The following is a 15625-nucleotide window of genomic DNA, read 5'->3' as shown; positions in this document are numbered from 1 at the left end:
GATGATCATGATGTGAAAGACAAAGAACATCCAGGTCAACCAAAAAAATTTGAAGACCAACAATTACAAGCATTATTGGATGAAGATGTGTGTCAGACTCAAAAACAACTTGCAGAAAGATTAAACATTGCTAAGCAAACAATTTCTGATTATTTACAAGTAATGCGAAAGATTTTAAAGAAGAAAAATGGGTGTCACATCAACTAAATGAAAGATAAATGGAAAACTGAAAAGTCATCAGGAAAATGTTGCTTCAATGGCAAGAAAGAAAGTCTTTTTTGCATCAAATTGTGACTGGCGATGAAAAATGAATTTATTTTGAGAATCCCAAATGCACAAAATCATGGGTTGATCCAGGTCAACCATCAACATCAACTACAAGGGCAAATCACTTCAGAAAGACAATGCTCTGTGTTTGGTGGAATCAGGAAGGTGTGGTGTATTATGAGCTTCTAAAACAAGGTGAAACCATTAATACTGATCACTGCTGACAACAAATAATCAATTTGAACCATGCTTTGATCGTGAAACAACCAGAATGTGCCAGAAGACACGGAAAAGTAATTTTGCTTCAGGATAACACACCATCACAAACTTAAAAACCAGTTAAAGACACATTAAAAGATCTTGCCTGGCAAGTATTAACCCACCTACTGTATTCACCAGACCTTGCTCCTTCAGATGACCACTTGTTCCGATCTGTGGCACAGGCACTTTCTGAGCAGCACTTCAAAACGTACAAAGTGGAAAGTTGGGTCTCTGAATGGTTTGCCTCAAAACAAGGAAAGTTCTACTGGGACGGTATCCACAAATTACCTGAAAGATGGCGGAAATGTGTAGCTAGCGATGGACATTACTTTGAATAAAGCCCTTTGAATGTTTCTCTTGAAATTATCGTGTGTTTTTAATTGTAAAATCTGCCATTATTAACTGGTACACCTAATTGTTTTATCTTCTTAGTAAAATCATGTTATTATGATTATACAATGTCCTTCTTTGCCTTTAATAACAGATTTTTGTGTAAAGTCTATTTTCTTAATTATAGTATAGTCATTCTGACTCTCTTTAAATTTGTATGTGTATGGGTAATCTTTTTTTATTCTTTCACTTTCACCCAACTTGTGTCTTAATATCTCAAGTGAGCCTCATGTAGACATCAAAAGGTTGGACATTTTGTGCCAATCTAAACATTTGATGGTTGAGTGTAATCCTTGTACATTTAAAGTAATTATTGATAGGGAGAGATTTACCTCTGACATTTTGCTATTTGTTTCTGTATGATGTCTAGATTTTTCTCCCTCATTTTCTCTATTTCCTCTTATGAGTTCGCTTCTTTTTTTTTGGTCATGACAGGTTTTGATTTCTTTCTCATTTGTTTCAAGTTAATATTCTCATTTTGTTCATAGATGATTTTCCTGATTCCACTTACTACTTTCTTTATTAAAATTATTTTATTGTTTAAGTTTAAGGTGTGTAAAATATTAATATGATTGTTATATCACATAATTACTATTTCTTTTTTGTTGTGGGAATAATTAAGGTCTAGTCTCTTAGCAAATTTGACTATTATAATATAAATAGGGGCCCAGTGCACGAATTCATGCAACCTGAAAGGAACTGTGGGTCATGAGGCTGCGGTAGGCACAGGGGTGGGTCTTGGCCCATCCTCTGCATCGCCGCCTGGCCCCTCCCACCACAACCCCCAGTCCCTCACTGCCAGCAGCCCTGCTCCTGCCCCCACAGCTCCCATGCACTGACTGAGCCCGCCCTGCTTGTACCTGCTGAAGGCTCAGAGCAGGGGAGGTGGAGAAGCCCTGAGGGGCGATCAGGCCGGCAGCCACAGCTTGTACCCGCTGATGGTGCCAAGTGATCGGAAACGATGCTAGGCACCGCCAGCGGGTGTGAGGGGCAGCTCTGACTCCAGCTTCAGGTGCAAGCAGGGCTGGCATTGGCAGTGGATGTGAGTGGCAGCTCTGGTACTGACAGTGGGTGCGAGAGGGGCCATCGCCTGCAGCGGATGCAAGAGGCAACTGCTGGGTCTGATCTCACCTCAGAAGCAGAGGGAGGTGAAGAAGCCCTGAGGGGCAATCAGGCCAGGGCTGGGGCACCAGCTATTGGTGCAAGCGGGGCCGGCACCAGCAGCAGATGCAAGCACTGGGCGAGACTGGGGCATGCAGTAGCAAAGAATTTTCAGTAACCACCAGTGGCTCACTCCAATGACAGCAACTGGTGCCTCGACTTTGGCTCCCCACTCACCTGCTCCACCATCCCATCACAGCCAATGCCAGACATTTTCCACGCACGTCCCCTCGTGGTCAGCACACGTCATAGCGACTGGATGTTCAGTTGTTAGGTTTTTCCAGTTGTTGCACTGTTCAGTCTATTTGCATATTAGCCTTTTATTACATAGGATATTGTTGTCTATATTCACCAATCATAGGTATCCATGATTTGCCTACTAGTTGCAAGTTTGCACCCTTAAACAGTACATCTCTTATTTATCCATACTCATCCTCTGGAAAAAACCATTTGCTCTCGGTTTTTACAATTTTGGTTGTTTTGGACTCCACAATCTACACTAATAAAAGAGAAACATGGTAATTAGCGTATGACCGCTACCCTTCCCATTGGCTAATCAGCATATCCTTATGCAAATTAACTGTCAGCCAAGATGGCGGCCGGCAGCCATGCACTGAAGCGAACAGGGAGGCTTGCTTGCTCCAGTGATGGCGAACTCCAACGTTCCCCGCTTGCTGCTGCCGGCCTCTCAGCTGCAACTCTGAGCAACTATGTTGCAAATATAGAAGCTAAACAAAACCCCAGAAACCGGCTTTCAGTCAGCCGGGCTTCAGCCAGCCGGACCGCAACATTGTATCAAATACAGAAGGTAAAAAAAGGCCAGAAACCTGCTTTCAGCAGCGAGGCTTCAGAGCAAAAGCTGGCCCAGAATAAAAAAGAAAAGAAAAAAAGGAGCGGTTGGGAGCTTCAGTCACCCGCCAGCCTGAAAACGGCCCTCAGCCCCTCAGCCAGACTGGCCAGGCACCCCAGTGGGGACCCCCACCCTGATCCAGGATACCCTTCATGGCAAACCAGCCGGCCCCCACCCATGCACCAGGCCTCCATTCTATATAGTAAAAGGGTAATATGCCTCCCAGCACCGGGATCAGCGTGACAGGGGGCAGCGCCCCAACCCCCTGATCGGCCCTACTCTGTGACAGGGTACGGAGCCCCAACGCCCTGATTGGCCCTGCTCTGTGAGTGACAGGGGGCAGCGCCCCAACCCCCTGATCAGCCCTGCTCTGTGCGTGAAGGGGGTGGCGCCGCAACCTCACCATCGACCCTGCCTTGAGTGTGACAGGGGGCGGTGTCCCAACCCCCCAATCAGCCCTACCCTGAGCGTGACTGAGGGTGGCATCGCAACCTCCCGATCCGCCCTGCTCTGTGCATGACAGGGGGCGGTGCCCCAACTCCCCAATCGGCCCTGCTCTGAGCCCGACCAGGGTCTGCACCTAGGGATTGGGTGTGCCCTCTGCCACCCGAGAGCAGGCCTAAGCCAGCAGGTCGTTATCTCCCGAGGGGTCCCAGACTGTGAGAGGGCACAGGCCGGGCTGGGGGACCCCCCCCCCCCGAGTGCACAATTTTGGTTGTTTTGGACTCCACAATATATGATATTAGTCCTTCTCTGTCTGAGTTACCTGACTTAGCAAAATGTCCTAGAGGTCCATGGGTATTGTCACAAATGACATATTTCTCATCACTGAAATATATTCCATTGCATGTGTGTGTGTGTTGATGGGCACTTAGGTTGTTTCCATACCTTGGATATTGTGAATAACTCTACAATACACATGAGACTGCATATCTATCTGCAATATCCTGTTTTCATTCTCTTTAGGTATATACATAGAAGGAGGATTGCTGGGTCATATGGTAGTTCTATTTTTAATTTTCTGAGAAACAAAGATATTGTTTTGTATTATATAAATCAATTTGCATCCCCACCATCAGTTCTCAGAGGCTCTTTTTTCTTCTCATCCCCACCAATACTTGTCTTCTTTATGATAGACATTCTAGTAGGTGTAAGATGATACCTCATTGTGGTTTTGATTTGCAGTGCCCTGATGATTAGTAATGTTGTTTACCTTTTCATATACCTGTGGGCCATTTAGATGTCTTCTTTGAAAAAATGTCTATTTTTTATTAGTTACTCTGTGCATTTTTTATCTCATTGTTGTTGTTTTTTATATTAAGTTGTATGACTCCTTTGCATATTTTAAATATTAACCCCTTTTCTGATATGTGGATTTGAAATTATTTTCTCCCATTCTGTAGGTTGCTCTTTTACTTTGCTGATTTTTTGCTTTTGCTGTGCAGAAGCTTTTAAGTTTGATGTAGTCCTACTTGTTCTTTGTGCTTGTTGTGTACTATCCAAAAAATTATTGCCGAGACCAATTTTAAGGAGCTTCTTTCCTTTTCTTCTAGGAATAATATGATATCAATTCTTATGTTCAAATCTTAGATCGATTTTTTACAGAGAGGAAGGGAGAGAGATAGAGAGTTAGAAACATCTATGAGAGAGAAACATCAATCAGCTGCCTCCATGATTTTTTAAAAAGACAAATATTATTCATTGGATGTTCTTGAACATATACATGTGAATTTGATGCTGAGCTCTTTATTCTGTTCCATTGGCCTGTATATATTTTTATGCCAGTGCCATACTGTTTTAATTACTATTGCTTTGTAGTGAAGTTTGAAGCAGAAACTGTGATGCTCTTTGCCTTCATCTTTCTCAGGATCGCTTTAATTATTTGGAGTCATTTGTGATTTCATACAAAATTTAGGGTTCTCTTTTTCTCTGTACACCAATGGAATTTTAATAGGCATTGTATTGCATCTATACATGGCTTTGACTGGTAAAGTCATTTTGACAATATTAAATCTTCCAATTAATGGACATCTTTTAACGTATTTCTGGCAGTTTTTATTTTACAGGTCTTTTCATTCTTGGTTAAATTTATTCCTAGGTATTTTATTGTTTTTTATGTGTTGTGAAAATTATAGTTTCCTTTTTCTCCTTTAGATATTTCATTATTAGTGTATAAAAATAAAAATAATTTCTATGGTATGTTGATTTTATATTCTGCAACCTTACTGAATTTGTTGATTAGTTCCAACATGTTTTTGGTTAAGTCTTTGGGATTTTTTATATACAAAATCATATCACCTGAAAATAATGATAATTTAAGTCTTTCTGATATGAATTCCTTTTGGTTTTTTAACTTAAACTCATTGGGATGACATTGGTTAGTATGATCATATAGGTTTCAGGTATTGATTTCTATGATACAAGATCTGTATATTACTCTGTATGCACACCACCCAAAGTCAAGTCTTCACCCATAACCATATATATGGACCCTCTTTTCTCCCCACCCCCTTCCCTCTGGTAACCACCACACTGCTGTTTGTGTCCATGAATCTTAGTTTTATATCCCACACTAGAGGCCCAGTGCACAAATTTGTGCATCGGTGGGGACCTTCCAGGCCCAAATTGAGGCAGATCGGTCTGGCCCTGTAGGGAGGAGGAGACGACAGGAGGTTGGCCTGCTAGCCTGCTCCAACTGGGGCCCAATCATGACCCGGTCAGCTTGGGGAAGGGGCTATGGTCAATTTTCCAGCGAGCCCTGCCCTCAATTGGGATAGGGGAGCCTACTGGGAGTGGGACTGGCCATGGGGAGGGGCTGTGGGCAGTGGGCCAGCCATCCCACCCCTTATTGGTGTGTGGGGGGGCAATAGAGGGTGGAGTTGGCTGGGAGGAGGGGCAATGGGCCAATTGGAGTGGTGGGAGCTGATCATGGGTGGGGCCAGCGATGGGGAGGAGCTGTGAGCAGTGGTCCAGCTGGCCCCACCCCCAAATGGGGTGGAGGTCAATCAGGGGCCAGAGGCCTGCAGGAGGGGCCATGGATGGTTGGCTGGCCGGCCCTGCCCTTGATCAGAATGAGGTGCCAATTGGGAGCAGAGCAGACCGCGGACTGATTGGGGTGGTGGGGGCTCATTGGAGGTGGGGTCAGTCAGAGGGACGGGATGCAGGAGATTGGCCAGCTAGCCCCTCTCCCTATTGGGGTCTGGCCGATCAGGGCCAGGGCTGGCCTGGTTGTAGAGGCTGTGGGCTGATCGGGTGGTGGGAGCCCATCTGGGGTGGGGCTGGCCAGAGTCTGGGGTTTTGTTTAGCTTCTATATTTGTAACAATGTTTCTTGGGGTGGCGGGGGGGAATCATGGGCGGGGAGGATTGGGGGGAAGGGCCAGCCCCTGATCTGAAGCAAGCAAGCCTCCTGTTTGCTTCAAGCTGCATGGCTGCTGGCCGCCATCTTGGTTGGCAGTTAATTTGCATATCACCCTGATATATATATATATATAGAGAGAGAGAGAGAGAGAGAGAGAGAGAGAGAGAGAGAGAGATATGAGTGAAATCATATGATTCTTAGTTTTTCATGACTGACTTACTTAGCATAATATTCTCAAATCCCATTTATGTTGTCGCAAATGGCAGTATTTCATCATTTCTTATGGCTGAATAGTATCCATTGTGTACATCGACCACATCTTCTTTATCCAGTCCTCTCTATCGCGGGACACTTTGATTGTCTTCATGTTTTGGCCACCATGAATAATGCTGTAATAATCATAGGGGTGCTTATATCTTTGAGAAAAATGTTTTTGAGATTTTCAGGAGAGGGACTTCTGGGACATATGGTAACTCTATTCTCATTTTTTAAAAATATATTGATTTTTTACAAAGAGGAAGGGAGAGGGATAGAGAGTTATAAACATCAATGAGAGAGAAACATCGATCAGCTGCCTCCTGCACACCTCCCACTGGAGATGTGCCCGCAACCAAGGTACATGCCCTTGACTGGAATCAAACCTGGGACCTTTGAGTCCGCAGGCCGACGCTCTATCCATTGAGCAAAAGCAGTAAGGCTATTCTCATTTTTGAGGCATCACCAGACTCTTTTCCATAGTGGCTGTACCAGTCTACATTCCCACCAGCAGGAAATGTGGGTTCCCTTTTCTCCATAACCTCTCCAATACCTGTTATTACTTGTCTTGTTGATAACAGCCATTCTAACAGGCGTGAGGTGGTATCTCATTGTAGTTTGTATTTTCATTTCCCTAACTACTGGTGAGGTTAATCATCTTTTCATATATCTGTTGGCCATTTGCATGTTTTTTTGAGAGAGATGCATATATACGTTCAGGTTCTCTGTCCATTTTTTAATTTGGGATGCTTGTTTGGTGTTGAGTTCTATGAGTTCTTTACATATTTTGGATATTAAACCTTTGTCAGAGCTATTGTTTGTAAATATCATTTCCCAGTCAGTTATCTTCCCCTTTGTTTTGTTGTCAGTTTCTTTTGCTGTGCAGAAGCTTTTTAGTTTCACATTGTCCCATTCATTTCTTTTTGCCTTTTCTTCCCTTGCCTTTGGTGTCAAGTTCATAAAACGTTCTCTATGAACAAGATTCATAAGTTTAGTACCTATGTTCTCTTCTATGTAATTTATTGTTTCCAATCTTATATTTAGGTCTTTGATCTATTTTGAATTAATTTTGTACATGGGGAAAAATTTTAATCTAGTTACATATTTTGCATGTGGCTGTTCAACTTTCCCAGCACCATTTATTGAAGAGTCTTTCTTTACTACATTGTGTTTTCTATCTCCTTTGTCAAAAATCACCTGCCTATATAAAGGTGGTTTTATATCTGGTCTCTCAATTCTGTTCCATTGATCTGTGTGTCTGTTTTTCTGCCAATACCATTCTGTTTTGATTATCATAGCTTTGTAGTGTGATTTGTAGTCAGGTAGTGTGATATCTCTGGCTTAATTCTTTTTTTCAGGATTACTTGGACTATTTGGGGCCTTTATTGATTCCATACTAATCTGATTTTTTTGTTCTATTTCTTTTAAAATGACATTGAGATTTTGGGGGGTCACACTTCAACTGTGTATTGCCTTGGATAATATGGAGATTTTAACCATGTTGATTCTTTCATAAACATTTCACATCCTTTATAAGTTTATTCCTCAGTATTTTATTGCTCATTTTTTAATTTCTTCTTCTAATGATTCATTGCTTCTTTATAAGTTTATTCCTCAGTATTTTATTGCTCATTTTTTAATTTCTTCTTCTAATGATTCATTGTTTGAAAAGCAGTGGATTTTTGTACATTTATTTTGTATCCTGCCACTTTACTATTTGTTTATTATGTCTAAGAGTTTTTTGTGGAGTCTTCAGGGTTTTCTATGTACAGAATCATGTCACCTGCAAAAAGTGATACTTTCACTTCTTCTTCCCAGTTTGGATGCCTTTTATTTCTTTCCCTTGCCTTATTGCTCTGGCTAGACTTCTAGAACTATGTTGAATTACAGTGGTAAGAATGGACATCCTTGTCTGGTTCCTGATTTTAGAGGAAAAGCTTTCAGTTTTGCCATTGAATGTATTGGCTGAGGGTTTCTCATATATGGCCTTTAGTATATTGAGGTACTTTCCTTCTATTTCTATTTTATTGAGTGCTTTATTTATAAATGGATGTTGTATTTTATCAAATGCTTTTTCTCCATCTATTGAGAAGATCATATGTTTTATATTTTCTTTTGTTAATTTCATATATTACATTTATTGATTTGCATCTGTTCAACCATCCTGGTGCCCCTAAAATGAACTTCACTTTGCCATGATCTATTGTTTTCTTAATGTATTGTTGCACTCGATTTGCTAGTATTTTGTTTAGGATTTTTGCATCTACATTCACCAGAGTTTTTGGTCTGCAGTTTTGTAATTTTTTTGTTTTGTTTTGCTTTGTTGTTTTGTGTGTGTGTGTGCGCGCGCATGTGTGTGTGTGTGTGTGTGTGTGTGTGTGTGTGTGTGTGTGTTATCCTTGCCAAGTTTTGGTATGAGGACTATGTTGTTCCTAAACTGTGTTAGGGAGTATTGTCCCTTCTTAATTTTTTGAAGTGTTTTAGAAGGCTAGGTATAATTTTTTTTGAGAGAGAGAAAGAGAGAATTTTGTAGAATTCACTGGTGAAGTCATCTGATCCTGCATTTTTAAATTTGGGAAAATTTTTTATGGTTGTTTCAATTTCCTCATGGCAATTAATCTATTTAGATTTTCCAGTTCTTCGTGATTTAGTCTAGGGAAGTTATATATTTCTAGGAACTGATCCATTTCTTCTAGGTTATTTAATTTGTTAGCATATAGTATTCTAGTATGATCCTTTGTATTTCTGGATGTCTGAGTTGACTTCTCCTCTTAGATTTCTGAATTTACTTATATGGGTCTTTTCCCTTTTTTCCTTAGTGAGTCTAGTCAATTTTACTAATATTTCCAAAGAACTAGGTCTCTGTTGTACTTTTTTGTGTAGGCTTTTGGTTCTTTATTTCATTCAATTTTGCTTAATTTTTATTATTTCTTGTCCTCTGCTGTCTTTGAGTTTCATTTGTTCTTATTTTTCTAGTTCTTTAAGATGTAATGTGAAGTTGTTTACTTGGGTTTCTTTTGTTTCTTGAGTTAGGCTTGTAATGATAAAAAATTTTCCTCTTATTACTACTTATGCCACATCCTGGATGCTTTGATGTGTTGTATTGTCATTTGTCTCTATATATCTTTTGATCTCATCTGTTTTTCTTCTTTGGCCAGGTCATTTTTTACTAATTTGATGTGTACTCTCCACATATTTGTTGGTTTCTTTACTTCCCTTTTGCTATTGATTTCTAATTTCAAGGTATCATGGTCTGAAAATATGCTTGGTATAACTTTCAATCTTTCTGAATTGGTTGAGGCTAGTTTTGTGACCCAGCATATGGTTTTTCCTTAAGACTATTCCTTGTGCACCGGAAAAGAATGTATAATCTGATGTTCTGGAATGAAAAGTTTGATTAATGTCATTTATGTCCATTTGGTCTTATGTGTTATTTAAGGCCAATATTTTTTTAATGAATTTCTATTTGTATAATCTATCTAGAGCTGTCAATGGTGTGTTAAGGTCCCCAACTATGATTATATTTTTTGTCTGTTTCCACCTTTAAATCTATGAGTAGTTGCTTTATATGGGAGCATATATATTAAGAAGTGTTATGTCTTCTTGATGTAGTGTTCCCTGTATGATTATATAATATCCTTCTTTGTCTCTTTTTACCTTTGTTCCCTTAAACTCAATTATGCCAAATATGAGTATGGCTGCTCGTGCTGTTCTCTGGATGTTATTTGCATGGAGAATCATTTTTCGCCCTTTCAATCTACCTTTGTCTTTGTAGCTTAGATGTATCTCTTGAAGGTGGCATATGGTTGGGTGTTGTTGTTTTTTTTTCCATCCAATCTGCTACTCGGTGCCTCTTCAATGGTGTACATTTAGGTTAATTATTGATGTATGAGGATTTCCTAAAGCCATTTGATCCTTTATTTTCTGGTAGCTCTCTGCCCCCATTTGTCCATTCCTGTTGTGTTTCTGTCCATTGTTTTTGTTGGTAGTACTCCATACTTTTTTCCTAGGTTTCCTGTTTTTTAAGATACATGTATTCATTTGGGGGTTTGTGTGTGTGGTTACTATTTGGATTTTTACAAACAAAGTTGCATATATACAGTAGTTTTTTTTCTTTTCAGTGCATCTGATCTCCATCCTCCTTTGCCAGTTCAGACCTTTACCTCCTCCCCTTTTATGTTTTTGTTTTTTTTTTAATTTGGTCACAAATTATCCCTGTACATGCTACAAAGTTGTCGTCGGGGTGGGGGGGTTGTTTGTTGGTTTGTTTGTTTTTGTTTTGGGAGGGATTTTTGTTGTTGTTGTTTTGGTGATCTTACTCATAGTGTTGTGACACTTTGTTCCATGTTTCAGGTAGAATAACTCCCTTGATTATTTCTTGCAGTGGCAGTCTTCTGGTGATGCAATCATTCAGCTACTCTATGTCTGGGAAAGTCTTTATTTATCCTTCATATTTAAAGGATAACTCTGCTGGATAAATTAATCTTGGCTGGCAATTTCTCTCTCTCAGTTATTTGATTATTTGGTTCCAGTCTCTTTGGCCTGATCAAATTCTGATGGGAAGTCTGATGAAATTCTGATGGTTTTTCTGTTAGTCACTTTCTTCTTTTCCCTGACTGCATTGAGGACTTTTACTTCATCACTAATTTTGGACTGTTTTAATACAATGTGCCTTGAAGAGTGCCTCTTTGGATTGAGGTAACTTAGGTGTTCTGTTTGCTTCCTGAATTCAAGAATCTAGTCCTTTCCATAGATTTGGGACATTCTCATCTACTATTTGTTTAGGCTTTCCATTCATCTCTCCCTCTCCTCCTCCTATTCCTCCTCCTCTTCTATTCCTTCTCTTTCTTCTTCTTCTTCTCCTTTGGTTATGCCCATTATTCTAGTATTGCTGTTTCCTATAGTTCTCAGAGAATTTTTTCATTTATTTTTATACTTATGTTTCTCTCTTCTTCCCTCTGTGTCTTTTCTAGACTCCTATCCTCGATGTCACTAATGCTTTCCTCCATCTGTTTCCCTCAGTTTACTGTGCTCAGTAGTTTACTCCTAATCTCTTTAATCTCTTCATTTCCATGATTTCTGATTGGTTCTTTATTAAAGTTTCAATTTCTTTGCTAAAGTACTCATTTTGTATATTGATTTGTTTTTAAGTGAATTAAATTGACTATATTTTCTTGAATTTTGTCAAGTATTTTCAGAAATGCAATCTTGAATTCTTTGTCATTTGCTTTCTGGAGATTTTTCATTTTCTTTCTGAGCTGCCTCATTAACCATGGTTATTCATGGTATTTGCTGGTCTCCTCTGTCTAGGCATGTATGTACTCTTGGCCCTTCTCTAGTATATTTCTCTGAAAAGGACTTTCTACTATTTTCCAGTAGGTAAATAGTAGAATCACAAGACTTTTAACTCTGTGACCTCCCCCAGGTGACTTCAGTGGCTGCTGTTAGGGTTTGTTTTACCCTCATTATAATGGTGGCTCTGGACCTCTGCTGAGTCCCCTACCCCCAATTCACTCTTTCTGGGGATGAGGGTTATTCAGCTGCAATAACTCTCAGTTTACAGATAATGTGCACCTCAACTGGACACCAAGGACAACTGGAGGTGAGTTTGGGGAGCCCAAAGTGTGGCAGGCCTTGATGGGTCCATTTCTTTGTGTGAAATACTTACCAACCAACAGAGGACAGCAACAGCAGAACCCCTGCACTGTGTCCTTGCCCAAGTGTTTCAGCTGGCTCAACTGCACTTCATACTACCAGCAGAAGTTCCCACTGAGGCTCTTTGTACCTTGTGAACAAAGGAAGCCCTGCTAACACTGGCTTCCTCCTTGCTCCTGGCCGAGCTGTGAGCTCCAAGCTGTAGTAGGTCTGTGTCTGTGGCCAACATACCTCCCTGTTTGCCAATTTGTGCTGCTTCAATGCACAGGTCTCAGACATGCCTCTATATTTAGCAGGAAATCCTTTATTGAGCTTTAGTTGATCAACTTGTTAAAGTTTCAGGGGGAGATGCCAAAGGGATCCCTCACACGGCCATTCCTCTGATGTCACTACTGGATTCTTTTATTTCTTTGTCTTGCCTAACTGCTGTAGCTAGAACTTTTAGTACTATCCTATCCTATCCTGTATAATAAAGAGCTAATATGCAAATGGTCATCACGCCCTCACAACATCACACCTTAAAGGCTCAGACACTCAACAATGGGGAGAGTGGAATGGGGACAGATGAGCTCATGAGAGAGGAATGGAGACAGCCAGGCTGCGGCCTGGGAGAGGGACAAGCCGCCCACCCTGCAGTCCTGGGCCCCTGCAGCTGTGGCACAGGCAGAGCCACCTGCCCATGGTCCCCTGAGTCTGCGGGAAGCCCAGGCAAAGCTGACCCGGATCCTAGGTGCCTTTGGCTGGCCAGAGGGAGGGAAGCCCAGGTCCTGGGTCCCTGCAACTGGCTAGAGAAGCGAATCCTGGGTTCTGGGTGCAGGGTGAGGCAAAGGCAGTTAGAGGTGGTCAGGCCAGCAGGGGAGTAATTGGGGGTGATCAGGCTGGTCAGGGAGCAGTTAGGGATGATCAAGCAGGCAGGCAGAGGTGGTTAGGGGCAATCAGGCAGGCAGAAGTGGTTAGGGGTGATCAGACAAGCAGACAGAGGGGCTAGGGATGATCAGGCAGGCCGGCAAGTGAGCTGTTAGGAACCAGAGGTCCTGGATTATGAGTGGCATTCGGATATTCTCCGAGGGGTCCCGGATTGGAGAGGGTGCAGGCCGGGATAATGAACCCTCCTCTGTGCACGAATTTTGAGCACCAGGCCTCTATTTTTGAATAAGAATGATGAGAGTGAGCATCATGTCTTGTGCCTGATATTAAAAAAAAAGCTTTCCATTTTTCATTATTGAGTGAAAGGGTGTGTCATATACGGACTTACTTATGTTGTGGTATGTTTCTTCTTCATCCAATCTGTTGGGAGATCTTATCACAAAGGTTATTGTATTCTATCAAATACCATATCTGCAATTATTGAGATGATTATGTAATTTTATCTTTCACTTTATTAATGTATAATATCCTAATTATGGTTGACTTTTGTTGAAACATTCTTGCATGCCAGGGATAAATCTCACTTGGTCATTGTATAAAACTCTTTAATGTTTTCTAGAATTCCATTTCCTAATAATTTCTTGAGACTTTTTGCATCTATAGTGTCTCCAAAAATATGCATACACACTTTGAATAATTATAAAGGAAAAGTTTATTAAAATACATTTTCAAAATTGAGCCATCAGCTGTTACATTGTATAAATTTGGGGGAACCCTATATATTTATTAGAGATTGGTCAACAGTTTTTGTTATTGTTTAAACTATTACATATGTCTCCTTTTCCCCCTGATTGACCCCCTCCCATGACTCCTGCCCCCAGGACAAGCCCCCACAACCCCAGTGTCTGTGTCCATTAGTTATGCTAGCATGCATTCATACAAACCCTTTGGTTGATCTCTAATCGCCCCCCTCCCCATCCCCTACCTTCTCTCTGAGGTTGGACAGTCTGTTCAGTGTTACTTTGCCTCTGGATCTATTTTTGTTCATCACTTTATGTTGTTCATTATATACCACCTATGAGTGAGAGCATGTGATATTTATCTTTCTCCAACTGGCTTATTTCACTTAGCATAATGCTCTCCAGTTCCATCCATGCTGTTGCAAATGGTAAAAGTTCCTTTTTTATAGCAGCATAGTATTCCATTGTGTAGATGTACCACAGTTTTTAATCCACTCATCTGCTGATGGGCACTTAGGCTGTTTACAAATCTTAGCTATTGTAATTTGTGCTGCTATGAACATAGGGGTGTATATACCCTTTCTGATTGGTGTTTCTGGTATCTTGGGATATATTCTTAGAAGTGGTATTACTGGTCAAATGGGAGTTCCATTTTTAACTTTTTGAGGAAACTCCATACTGTTTTCCACAGTGGCTGCACCAGCCTGCATTCCAGCAGCAGTGCACGAGGGGTTTTTTTCTCCACATCCTCGTCAGCTCTTGTCATTTGTTGATTTGTTGATGATAGCCATTCTGACAGGTGTGAGATGGTACCTCGTTTTTATTGATTTGCATCTCTCGAATGATTAGTGACTTTGAGCATGTTTTCATATGTCTCTCAGCCTTCTGCATATCTTCTTTCAAAAAGTGTCTATTTAGGTCCTTTTCCCATTTTTTGATTGGATTGTTTATCTTCCATTTGTTAAGTTGTATGAGTTCCCTATAAATTTTGGAAATTAGGCCCTTATCAGATATGACATTGGCAAGTGTTTTCCCATGCAGTGGGTTTTCTTATTGTTTTGTTGATGGTTTCTTTTGCTCTGCAGAAGCTTTTTATTTTGATGTAATTCCATTTGTTTATTTTCTCCTTAATTTCCATGCCCTGGGCACTGTATCAGTAAAGATATTAGTACGACATATGTGCAATATTTTGCTGCCTATGGAATCTTCTAACATTTTATGGTTTTATGTCTTACAATAAGTCCTTTAACCATTTTGAGTTTATTTTTGTGTATGGTGTAAGTTGGTGATCTAGTTTCATTCTTTTGCATGTATCTGACCAATATTCCCAGCACCACTTATTGAAGAGACTGTCTTGACTCCATTGTATGCTCTTGCCTTCTTTCTCAAATATTAATTGGCATAATGGCTTGGGCCAATTCTCGGTTCCCTGTTCTGTTCCATTGGTCCATATGTCTGTTCTTGTGCCTGTATCAGGCAGTTTTGAGAACTCTGGCTTTGTAATACATCTTGATATGTGGTATTGAGATCCCATCTACTTTGTTCTTTCTCAGTATTTCTGCAGCTATTCGGGGTCTTTTTTCATTCCAAATAAATTTTTGGAGAGTTAATTCTAGGTGTGTGAAATGTAAAGTTGGCATTTTAATGGGATTGCATTGAATCTATAAATTGCTTTGGGTAGTATGGACATTTTAATGATGTTGATTCTACTGATCCATGCACACAGTATGTTCTTCCATTTGTTTATGTCTTCCTCTATCTCTTTTTTCAATGTCCTGTAATTTTCCGAATAGAGGTCTTTTACCTCCATGGTTAAGTTT

Source organism: Myotis lucifugus, unplaced genomic scaffold (assembly GCF_000147115.1).
Source record: "Myotis lucifugus unplaced genomic scaffold, Myoluc2.0 scaffold_298, whole genome shotgun sequence".
NCBI lineage: Eukaryota > Metazoa > Chordata > Mammalia > Chiroptera > Vespertilionidae > Myotis > Myotis lucifugus.
The sequence above is the reverse complement of the archived record's forward strand: the minus strand, read 5'-3'. Positions refer to the sequence as shown.